The following is a 10,894-nucleotide window of genomic DNA, read 5'->3' on the forward strand; positions in this document are numbered from 1 at the left end:
TCAAATAGGAGGAAAGACCCTCACGATTTTTAATTAACAAGGGAGGCCCAAGAGAACGCAGGTCTTCCAAGGTTTTTCCAGTCCCTCTCAGTGCACCTGTGGCCTGCATCAGGCAGGTCTGCCCGGCAGCTGGCAGGAACAGGCCTGTTGGTTCTTTGTCATTCAGATCACATTTCGACTTTTCTCATCTATTTATTTCTTTGGGCATCCAGACATCATCGCATGAAGCCTGTTGGGGTTAAGTCATAAGTGTTTAACGGTGCAGATTTGCCACCTCGGGTGCCTTCTCCCATGGCTCTCTAAATGTTCTCTGTCCAAGAATGCACAACAGACTTTCAGGTGTTTAAATACTGTTCACTCAAAAATGTCAGGCAAATGGAAGAAGGAAGTTGATACAACTCAGGCGCCGGTCCACCAACCAGGCCCTTGGAATAGAACGTTAAAATTATTGCCAAATAGGAACTTTAAATGGCCCTATTTGGATGGCGATCCATTTGCTAGCTTCATGCGTGTGAGATCAGGATGCCAGAAAAGTCCGCTGCTCATTTTCATGAAATTTAGTTGCCTTTGGTTAATCCACACATGACTTTTCCCAGATTATTCTCTAGCCACCACTCTCCTTCAACACTATTCAAGTACTCAGCCATTTCTTTCTCAAAGGGTCCACCTCCCCAACCCAGAACCTCTGCATCTCCAAGCCAGGTGTATGGAATTTGTTTCACATCGAGCCTACACACAAGTCAACAGCTGCACTCCCACCATCAGCTCACTGTGTTTCTTTGTCTTCTGTTGGGAAGGAAAAGATAGAGTGACGTGGCACCTGCCCAGGGGGTTCCTCTCGTGCGTCATATGACATCACCTCCTCTCCGGTCAACATCACCAACAACTTAGTGTGCAATCGAGACTACATGCCACGGGGGGGAAATGAATTGCTTGGCTGGGAATAGTATCCTGGAGATAGCACAGGGTTTAGAGTCATGGATGAGGTTGAAGGTAGCGTTCCCCTGCTCTGTGACTGTCTAAAATTTCAGAATTTGAGAGCCAACAGAGGATTGTCCCTACTCCTTGGCACCGGGGTCTTCCAAGTGGTATTTTCATACTCCCGGAATGAGGAGATCCAAAATGGCTCCCTGAACCAGAGAATAGGTGTCCCATTAAAAATACCTTTATCACCATCACCTGACCGCATCACCTAAACTGTCTTCCAAACAGGAGTCAAAGGTGACCTCTACATTCATTGCCCAGCACATGCTGTCTTTCCCCGTCTCTCCTTTTTCCCCGTCTTCTCTTCATCCGCTTTGCCTCCACTTGGGGTGGGAATCTGTGGCAGAGGTCACTGGGGAAACAGCTCAGCAGATTTTTAGAGACCAAGCAAAAGGCCTCACTAGGAAATCTCTCTGTGTTAAAACATTGCTTCCTTCCTGCCTCTGCGAAAATGAATGCTCATTGTTGTTTTTTTATTTCTAATGTTCAATCACTGCGTGCTGTATGACTCTAGAAAGCCTTAATTTACTACCACCAAGAAATAAAGCAATATGTTGGTAATTGGGTTAAGCCTCATTTAATACCCTGGCCAGAGGAACATGGTGTTCAGAGAGGGACATCCAAGGGTGAGCAAGCTCTCTTCTGAAGTAGAGAGCAAGTCAGGTCACTGCAGCTCTTGTCCACTTAAAGTTGCATTTTGTCATTTCCCTTGGTTCAGTGACTGTGGCTGAAAATTAGGAGGCGGGTGAAAAATCATTGCCTTCACAGTTTGGTTCAGGTCTTCAATTCCTTAACCCAAACTCTTGGAGTCAGATGTATTTTGGAATTCATAATTTTTTTTTTTTTATATTTTAGGAAGCTACCTGTGGTGTATTTTGAAATACCTCTAGCAGAGTCTAGAACAGCACCCTTAGTCAAACATTAGTCAAACATGTTAGCAATAGGTACAAATAGTCACACTGTGTAAGATTATTAGAGACTGTAAAGAGCCTTGCATCCCTTCAGGTCAGATTCTGTCACCAAATTAATTTGCACCAAACACAATGAAAAAAAAATCTTCTATTCCTTCAGAGATTTCCAGATTTCGGAATTGTGGATACGTAACTGTGGACCTGAATGCGCTTCCCCTGGCCCTAATGCAAACATTGGAGTAATCTTCAAAATTATGCTATTGGTTGTTATAAATCTTTTAAAAGGTCTTAAAGCATTAAAACCACCTAGCAGGGAAATATGGCAACTTGATCTAAAAGGAAAAATTATAATTCAGTTGGAAAAAAGTACATGCCGATTCTCTACTCACCAACACCTTTGGATCCAAGAAATCAATAGGGCAGAAAGCAAGTACTGAGAGATGAATGGCACACTTCAGCCTTAGCAAGTAAAAAGGTTTTAAGAGATATTGATTTTAAATGTATTTGTCCTCAGCTTTCTTCGGGTCCTATGTCAGCTGCTTAATGACTGTCACGTTAACCAATAGGACGGTTAACTACCTGGGAACATTAAGTTGAGGCAGCCCCAGGCGGTTCCTGTCAAGATCCCAGAATAAAGCTAGCAGTAAGTAAAATGCATTTGTCCTTGAGGTTCATGACTTCTGAGATTGACATTTGTTCAGAATTAGAAAAAGTCTTCAAGAAACTTGATATCCAAGAGCGTGCGGCATGAAACCACACAGGTCGGACATTTTTAAGAGGAAAAGTAATTCGATAAAATTGCTACCCACGTCTAAGTTTTCACAGAGAAGTCACAAAAAGTAGTACATTTGTTCAAGAGCTAGCAGTCATGATTAGTTAAGAAAGACATTAGTTGGAAGAACTGCTGAATCGACAGTAGGGGAGGGGAGAGAGCATATTTAGAGACCTGGTAAACACTGAAGTGAAAACGTTCATACAGACGATCTGTGAAATCAGGTGGGGTTCCCTCTTGCATGCTGTTGGTCAAGTGGTTTCTCCTCGATCCATTCACTAGACATGGTTCTTGATGTCGCAGGAAGGGAAGGCACGGGGGAAAGGGCGTGCCTGTCATCATCTGTCTGCAGTGGATGCTGATGCTACCACTGAGACGCCCCCAAACACAGCTCTGGGTGCCCAAAGAGCAACTCAGGCACTTTCATTAATGGCCACCTGGTGGGTCGAGCTGTTCAACCTGGGCAGAGAAATACTCCCACAGACACTCAGATTGGGGGCACCTCATCCAGGATGTACCCGGCATGTGACTATTCCTCCTTTTTCTCTGAGTGCGCCATTCTCTCCTAAAGTCACAGGTCCATTTTGTAGAGGCTTTCTCCCCACCTTCAAGCCACTAGATCTCCTAGGATCTGCTAAAACCACCTGGGAAGGAACATCTCCATTTGGAAGCTGGAGGTGGCCCAATCCCTGCCTGTCACCGGCACCATGTGGCATCTCCAGCAGAGCTGTCCCAAGAAATATCTGCAACTAGGATGCTGGTCTTGTGAACCACCCAGGAGGGCTCCCTTTAAACTCTGAATTCTTGCTCAGGTGTTAGCAACCAGCATCATCCAGGTACCAAGGATGGCCTTGAAGATCACTTAAAAAAAACAAAAAACAAACAAAAAAAAAAAAACAAGGAGCCTTGACCTAAATATTTCCAATCTAGCCATTTCTGTACTGTGGAATGTTTCTCTTTGCAGTCACTGAGCTACCGAGTTTTACACTGATGAGATCAAGATGTCTGAACTCTGTCCTGACCCATGAGGATCAACGTATGATGGAGACAGGAAACTACAGCCATTCTCCATAAACAAAGGATGCCCAGGGAGTGCCAGTCATTTTCTTCTGAAGGAGCAGACAGTACCCAGCAACCTGCAACCCCTCTCCAAAGGTTTATCGAGCTGGTACTATTATAGGATCTGGGTAGATAAGAGATAATATCCTTACCCCAAGTGGAACCTTGGATCAAATACTATCATGTAATGAGCTGTAGAAGGGGAAGGGGAATATAAAAAGGACAGAGGCAACACCCTTTCATTTATTCTTCCAACAAATAATTTACTAAGAACTTAATATATGCCAGACGCTGTGGTGGCATTAAGAGTCTTCCCCTGATTGAGTTTACCCAAGAAGTAATTTTCGTCACCCTATGGAGAGGAGTAAGCACTTAGGGACTCATCTCAGAGGTAGGGACCCTTGAACTGGATTTCATAACTCCGTCAAGGGGAGCATCACAAGCCATGGTGCACTTGAGCATCCACAACAGCATACATGGAGCCCACTTAGGAAGACAATATTTAATAAGGCTAATAAAGCAATTTCTCCTTACCATAGGTTAACATTATCATAATACTAACTATACTAACTCTAAGTTAACTTTGTTAACTTGAGGTAGTCATACGGAAATAGCAAGTTCTGTTCTGTTCTAACATCATCCCACAGCATAACTCCTGGGTACACATACACATGCTTTCATACACACACACACACACACACACACACACTATAAAGTGGGGATGTTCTGTGAAAACAACCCTGCAACAAAATTTCTCGAACAAACTCTGACAAACCTCAACCAGCTTGACTGTCCTCCCAGACAGCATACATGGTAACAGTTCAAGCACAGTCACATGCCCGAGAACCTGCAGTCAGGATTTCTCCAGAATCTAGCACAGGGAGAGGATGCTAGAAGCCCCTTCCCTCAGTTATCCTTGGATTCTTCAGCCCACATAAGTGCTCTTTGGTACCACTCCAATTGTTACATGTTTATGATGGGAACGGTCAGAATAATTGAGGCTTCTCAATTACCATGCCCCTTTATTGCAAACCAGTCTGTGTCAGTAATGTCAAAAATATCAGATGGCCCAAGTAAAATTGATTAAGTAGCCATTAAAATTGGCAAGAAATTGATTTTGTTTGTAAATTCACTGAGAATGGGTTATTTGAAACCTCAAATACTATCAGGCTTGTGAAGGTGAAATCATCTGCCACAGTAAGAATTCACCAAATGACGGAAGCAATCAGAAAATGCGAGGGTGGTGGCTTTTAACTTCTGTTTCACTGCAGTGAGGCACAGCCATCCTTGTGGTTTTCCAGAGCCCCGAATGTCTTCCAGAGTTTGAGAAGGCATATTAAGGCCATTTCCAGATAAGCATGCAAAAGATAGAGGGAAAGAGATTTCTAACTACAAAGATTAACCAGGCATCAGCACTCCCTCTTTCTCCAAACTTCTACCACCACTAATGAACACAGCCACCCTCTATAAGTTTTTTTTTTTTAATTCCAGGTTTCACATCAATAATGTATTCTTCATGGGTATTTATGCTGAGAATTTAAACAAACTCATCATGGTCTTTTTCATTTCTGAGAAAGTAGATAATGGGACAAAACTGTCACAACTGATAAATGGCCTTTCTTGTTTTATCTCAAAGCCTTTCTTTTGGAGATGGAGACCAAAGTAGATATAATTACCTTTGTAGATTTCTACACTTTTCACACTTACAGGATAACTACCCAAATGCATTGGATTTCAACTGTACAAGTCTTCATTTTTGCAATCCCTCCCCTTAATAATGAAGAAATGTGAGAAGTGTTGGGTTTTCCTGCTCCCTGGCCACTTAGTAAAGCCCCTAAAGAGATCATTTTGCTGAACAGATTCTGCTCTTAGTAAGAAAACCAGAGAGGGAGAATTCACGCCATTTCTCTTTTTCTCATTACAACCACAGAGGCCAGTATGTGATTTACGACAGAGTTGATCTATATGAATGGCGTCTGTGCCACAAAGGCTTTCCATTAGCAAGTTGGACTGTGAGACTCCAGTTGGCTCTATGTTCATAATTTAAAAATATCCAAAGAATAATGACCATGGATGCACTGGAAGGCTGGAGACCAAAAGGCTGTAGATTTAAAGAAAGAGAGAGAGAGAGAGAGAGAAGCACTTAAATAATGAATGACCTCTTGCTCACATAATGAAAACCAGAGTCTCCTCTGGATTTCCAAGCTGGCATTGTTTCACCGGTGCCATCGCCTTAGGGCTCCTGTGTGTAATGTTTCTTTTAAAAATAGTGCACAGAGGAAAGCGATGGGAAATACAAACACTGCCACGGGAGAGCCTTAGCCTCCCTTCCTTTTCAAACTAGTGTTTAATCCCAAATGCATGTGGCAAAATAGTCTTGAAGGTGATCAAGTTATGGAAGGACTCCTTTTGCATTTACAAAAAGAAAAGCCACACGTTCTCCAGTGCTGAAGTGTTTCTGTTTTTTTAACTTCCCTCACGCTAACTTCGTTGGCCTTGTGGCTCTAATGCCTAACAGCTCACAGCCAATAACTTGTCCCGTCCAGGAAGAAAAGTGACCTTTCTTACCCGACTTTCTGAACGCAAAGAACTGTATCAGGCTGCCCCATCGCAAAGTTCCTCTCCAGGGCTTGGGAGCCCGACGTTAACCCTGGCGGTAGCTGAAATCCAAGAACGGTCTTGGGGAAATCTGGCTAAAAGTCTCCCTTGGCTGAAACTAAGTCACCTTTGGTAATTCTTAGGGTGATAGCAGATGCAAATTTTTAAATTTTTTTAAAGCTTACTCCTGCTTTGACTTTGAGTGGGATTAATTTCATGTACTTCTCTCCTTTTGCATAGCCCTGTCCATTACATTTTCTGTGGCAACTGACGAAATAGAAATTCAGGTTTGAGTTCTCTATGTTTTTTATCCTGTTTGTTTGGGTTTGGGTTTGTTTTTGTTTTTCAGTTGTACACACAACATGGGTTTGGCCACTCTTGGGTTGTCCGCTACTGTCAGACAGAGACGTGTCCCTGTGGGGGTCTATGGTGATTTCAAAGACCATCTTGGCAGCATTACTCAGTGTGGATAGCCCAGTGTCCAACAGAAAATATCACTGCTGGAGCACAAAAGTTAATTTGTCAGGGACATGGAACATTTTTGGAGATGGTCTTGGAAAAATAAAGAGCCTCCATCTGGGAGACCACAGAGGTCCACTCCACCCCTGGCAAGTGAATTCCAAACTGTAGGCAGAGAGTTAATTACCCCATAACTATCGCATCTCGGCCTTTTGGCTAAGATCAAGCGTACTCCATAACGATAAACAATAAGTTTAACAAATTGGGGGGGAGGGGCTTGGGAGCCACCCAAAAACTTCATGGTCTCTCTGTAGATGTTCACTCATCACTCACAATTTCCTCCTCTTTTACGTGGATGTTCCTGCTTGTGCAGCATTTACAATGATAGATTTTGCTGCTGTTAGAATCCAGGGACCCTCAGGTAAAGGATGAGTGACAGCAAGTTTTTGAAAACTGTTATAAAACTACAGATAAGCCCTCTAATAGATGTGGTTCAATAATTTCAAAAGGCCACTTAGAGAAATGTGTCAGGGTTCTTGACGACATTTTCTTTCTACTAGAACATCACAGGAATGAGGGGTTTGTAGGTATCGTGTCATGTCTTTAATGACCAAACATATTCTTTCTATATGTCCAGTAAGGGACTAGAAATACAAATAGCTGAATTTTTAAAACATTGCATTTCATTTTGCAAGCGTTCTGGCTCCGGGCGAAAGGATCGTGATTAGAGATTTCACATTTCCGTTTGCCTTGTCATGGTAATACCCGCTGCTCCCACCACATTATAGAACTGAAAAATAAACCCTTTCCCTTCTGTTTGGGTTGTAATGGATGCAACAGACACGGACCGGGTGGTAGAAAAGCTCTAGATATCATTGATCATATTCCAAGATATCATTAGCATCGGAATAACTTAAATCTGCTTCAAGTGAGTGTCAGGCAGCTAACCTCAGTAGGATCTATGCACATCTGAACACCTAATCCTCCAGAAAACTGCTTTAAGCCACCATCTCTGTGACTTCGCAGAATCCGAATAAAGAGTAGAACCACTTGCCGACCATTTTCCTAACTTTCCTCAGGCCTCTGCCCACTACCCCAATCTGTATTAACTGTTTCCGAATGTCCCTGGATTTACCTTGGTCCAGCATTCGGGATGTCTCCAATGGGCTTTCTGAAATAAATTCTTAATGTGTCCCTCAACATTTCTCTTGATACAGAAGTCTGCGTGGCAGCAGAACTTCAATATGGTCTCATACTAAGAGAAAGCCTCACCCTCCAGACCCCCACAAGGGAGAACAGATAGATAGATAGAAGATAAACAGTGATAGATGATTGATAGATACATAGATGATAGATAGATAGATAGATACATAGATAGATAGATAGATAGATAGAAGATAGATAATGATAGATAGATGATAGATAGATACATAGATAATAGGTAGATAGATAATAGTAGATAGATGATAGATAGATAGATAGATAGATAGATATAGATACCTATACATACACATATGTGTATATATTTAGTCAGAGTACACAGCACTGATGCCATTTCATAAAAGTTTCCGGGGTTCCTGAAACACTCACTTGCTTCATATTTTATTTAGCTTCATGAGACACATTAGCTTCAAGGCCCAGAACAAAAGAGCAACAGAACTGCATCTATCAAAAATATTGAGCATTGCAGCTGCCCTCCCTTTTTGTCAAAATCACTCTCAATCTTGCCAGTCTGTCCAACTAAAAACAATAAAAGAACAGAGATATTCTACCGATGCTGGAATGAGGACAAACAAGATGCTTGACTCAGCCAACAAAATTGAAATGCTGGAAGAGAAAGCCAAGGGGATAAATAACCCAGCTGAATTAGGATGCAGACAGGACTTCATGGCCTGATTTTCCTTCTCAGTTCTGGTTACCAAGACTGAACATGAGGGTATTTATTGGTGGCATCCCAAAGTCTCCTCTTGGCCAAACACAATATTTTTTTTCCCAGTGTGGTAGTAGCGAAATGTATCTTTTGTACTGATTTTAAAATGCCCTAGCCAGACTTTTTTCTGGAAAAAAATATAGCTGGATGAATACCACTGATAATCAGAAATAGCCAGCATTCTAGGGAAATAATTTCCAAAGAACACAGCTAAATTTTTGTATGTGCTGCCTCTTAGTGTTTTCTTTTGGACAGAGCAGTTAGATCTGATTACGGAAAGGCACAATTAAAGGACTCAAGATATGAAATAGTCCAAAGATATCGAAGAAACGCTGTAGGTCTTACGTTGCTACTTTTTCAGAATGAAGTACCTTTTTCTTTTTTTAGGTGGCACATCTGGGAATGTGGAGTACTGCACAGGAAGAGAGGGGCTGTTAGGTGTAATTTGTTCAGATCAGAGTTTGCACCAGCTCAGGGACTTGAGCAATTCTTCTCCAAAAGAGTAGAAGGCAGCAGCCGTTAGGCCCTCCCCATGTCTGACCACGAAGAAAGACTAGAGTCACAAACGAGAGCCTCCACCTGTGCCCAGTTAACTATACGCACGTGGAAACACACTGATCCCTCAGGAGCTGGAAAGTTTAAAGCATGCTGAACATTCGATACAATGAATGTTGACTGATGGTCTTCCATCAACAGCTGCTGGAGACATAATGAAAAGCAAACACAAGTCCTACCTCAAGACACCCATCATCTATTCAGGGAAGACCAAAACGTAAATGGCATTTTGATTCAAATCAACAAAGATTTCTTGAAGGCCAACTTAGGGATCCTATCATGTCAGGCACTGGAGATGGGCCAGTGAACTAGACAGACAAATGTCCATGACCTCATAGAGCTTGGATTCTAAAGCCATCCCATCCAACGGGACTTTCTGTGGTGATAGAAATATTCCGTATCTCTGCTGTCCACCGGAGCAGTCACTAGCCACATGTGGCTACTGAGTACTTGAAATCAACTCATGGAAATAAAAAACTCATTAAAAAATTTTATTTCTAAAAAAAATTTTTTTTATTTCATTTTAGGGTGCCTGGGTAGCTCAGTTGGATGAGTGACTCTTTTGTTTTTAATTTTTTTAATGTTTATTTATTTTTGAGAGACAGAGAGAGAGCATGAGCAGGGGAGCGGGAGAGAGAGAGGGAGACACAGAATCGGAAGCAGGCTCCAGGCTCTGAGCTTTCAGCACAGAGCCCGATGCGGGTCTCAAACCCACGAGCCTTCGAGCTGTGAGATCATGACCTGGGCTGAAGTCGGCCGCCCAACCGAGCCACCCAGGTGCCCCGGATGAGTGACTCTTAATTTTGGCTCAGGTCATGATCCCAGGGTCGTGGGATTGATTCCCATGTTGGGCTCCACACTGAGTGTAGAGCCTGCTTGGGATTCTCTCTCTCTCTCTCTCTCTCTCTCTCTCTCTCTCTCTCCCCCCTGCCCCTCTCCCCTTCTTGGATGCTCTCTCTTTCTAAAAAAATTTAAAAAATTTTTTTTATTTAATTTTGATTGATTTACATTTACATAGTCAGATGTGGCTACCATATAGAGTAGTTTTAGGGCAGGGCTACCTATTTGAACTTCCAGTAGTAACGAAATGTTCTTTATCTGTGCTGTCTTGTATATAGGGTAGCCACTAGTCACATGTGATTAGTGACGATCTGAGGTGTGGCTACCCTGACTGAGGAACTGAATATTAAATTTTATTTAATGTTGGGGCACCTGGGTGACTCAGTTGGTAGAGTGCCCAACTTCAGTTCAGGTCATGATCTCACGGTTGGTGAGTTCGAGCCCCACATCAGGCTCTGTGCTGACAGCTCGGAGCCTGGAGCCTGCTTTAGATTTTGTGTTCCCCCTCTCTCTGCCCCTCCCCACTCATGTTCTGTCCTCTCTCTCTCTCTTTCAAAAATAAATCAACGTTAATAAAATTTAAAGAAATAAAACATAAATTTATTTTATGTTAGTAAATTTTAACATAAAGAAACATGTGGAGTGAGGCTGTATTGGGCAACACAGTTCTGGAAACTTGCTTATTGGTACATGGTTCTTGGGTCAGCAGCATCAGCAACATTTGGGATATTAAAGATTCAGACCATGCATTTTAACAGAATCCTCAGATTAAATTTTGAAAAGCCC

General features: G+C 42.4%; 1 long non-coding RNA gene across 1 annotated transcript; it reads left to right on the plus strand.

The window, feature by feature from the left end:
• Positions 1-456: 456 nt before the first annotated feature.
• Positions 457-9,766, plus strand: LOC121042859 (uncharacterized). Its single transcript, XR_005796496.1, has 2 exons — positions 457-3,822; positions 9,101-9,766. It is a non-coding gene; the product is annotated as an uncharacterized LOC121042859 (long non-coding RNA).
• Positions 9,767-10,894: the final 1,128 nt, after the last annotated feature.

The sequence above is a fragment of the Herpailurus yagouaroundi genome, unplaced genomic scaffold (assembly GCF_014898765.1).
Source record: "Herpailurus yagouaroundi ecotype Mexico unplaced genomic scaffold, PumYag 29, whole genome shotgun sequence".
Lineage (NCBI taxonomy): Eukaryota > Metazoa > Chordata > Mammalia > Carnivora > Felidae > Herpailurus > Herpailurus yagouaroundi.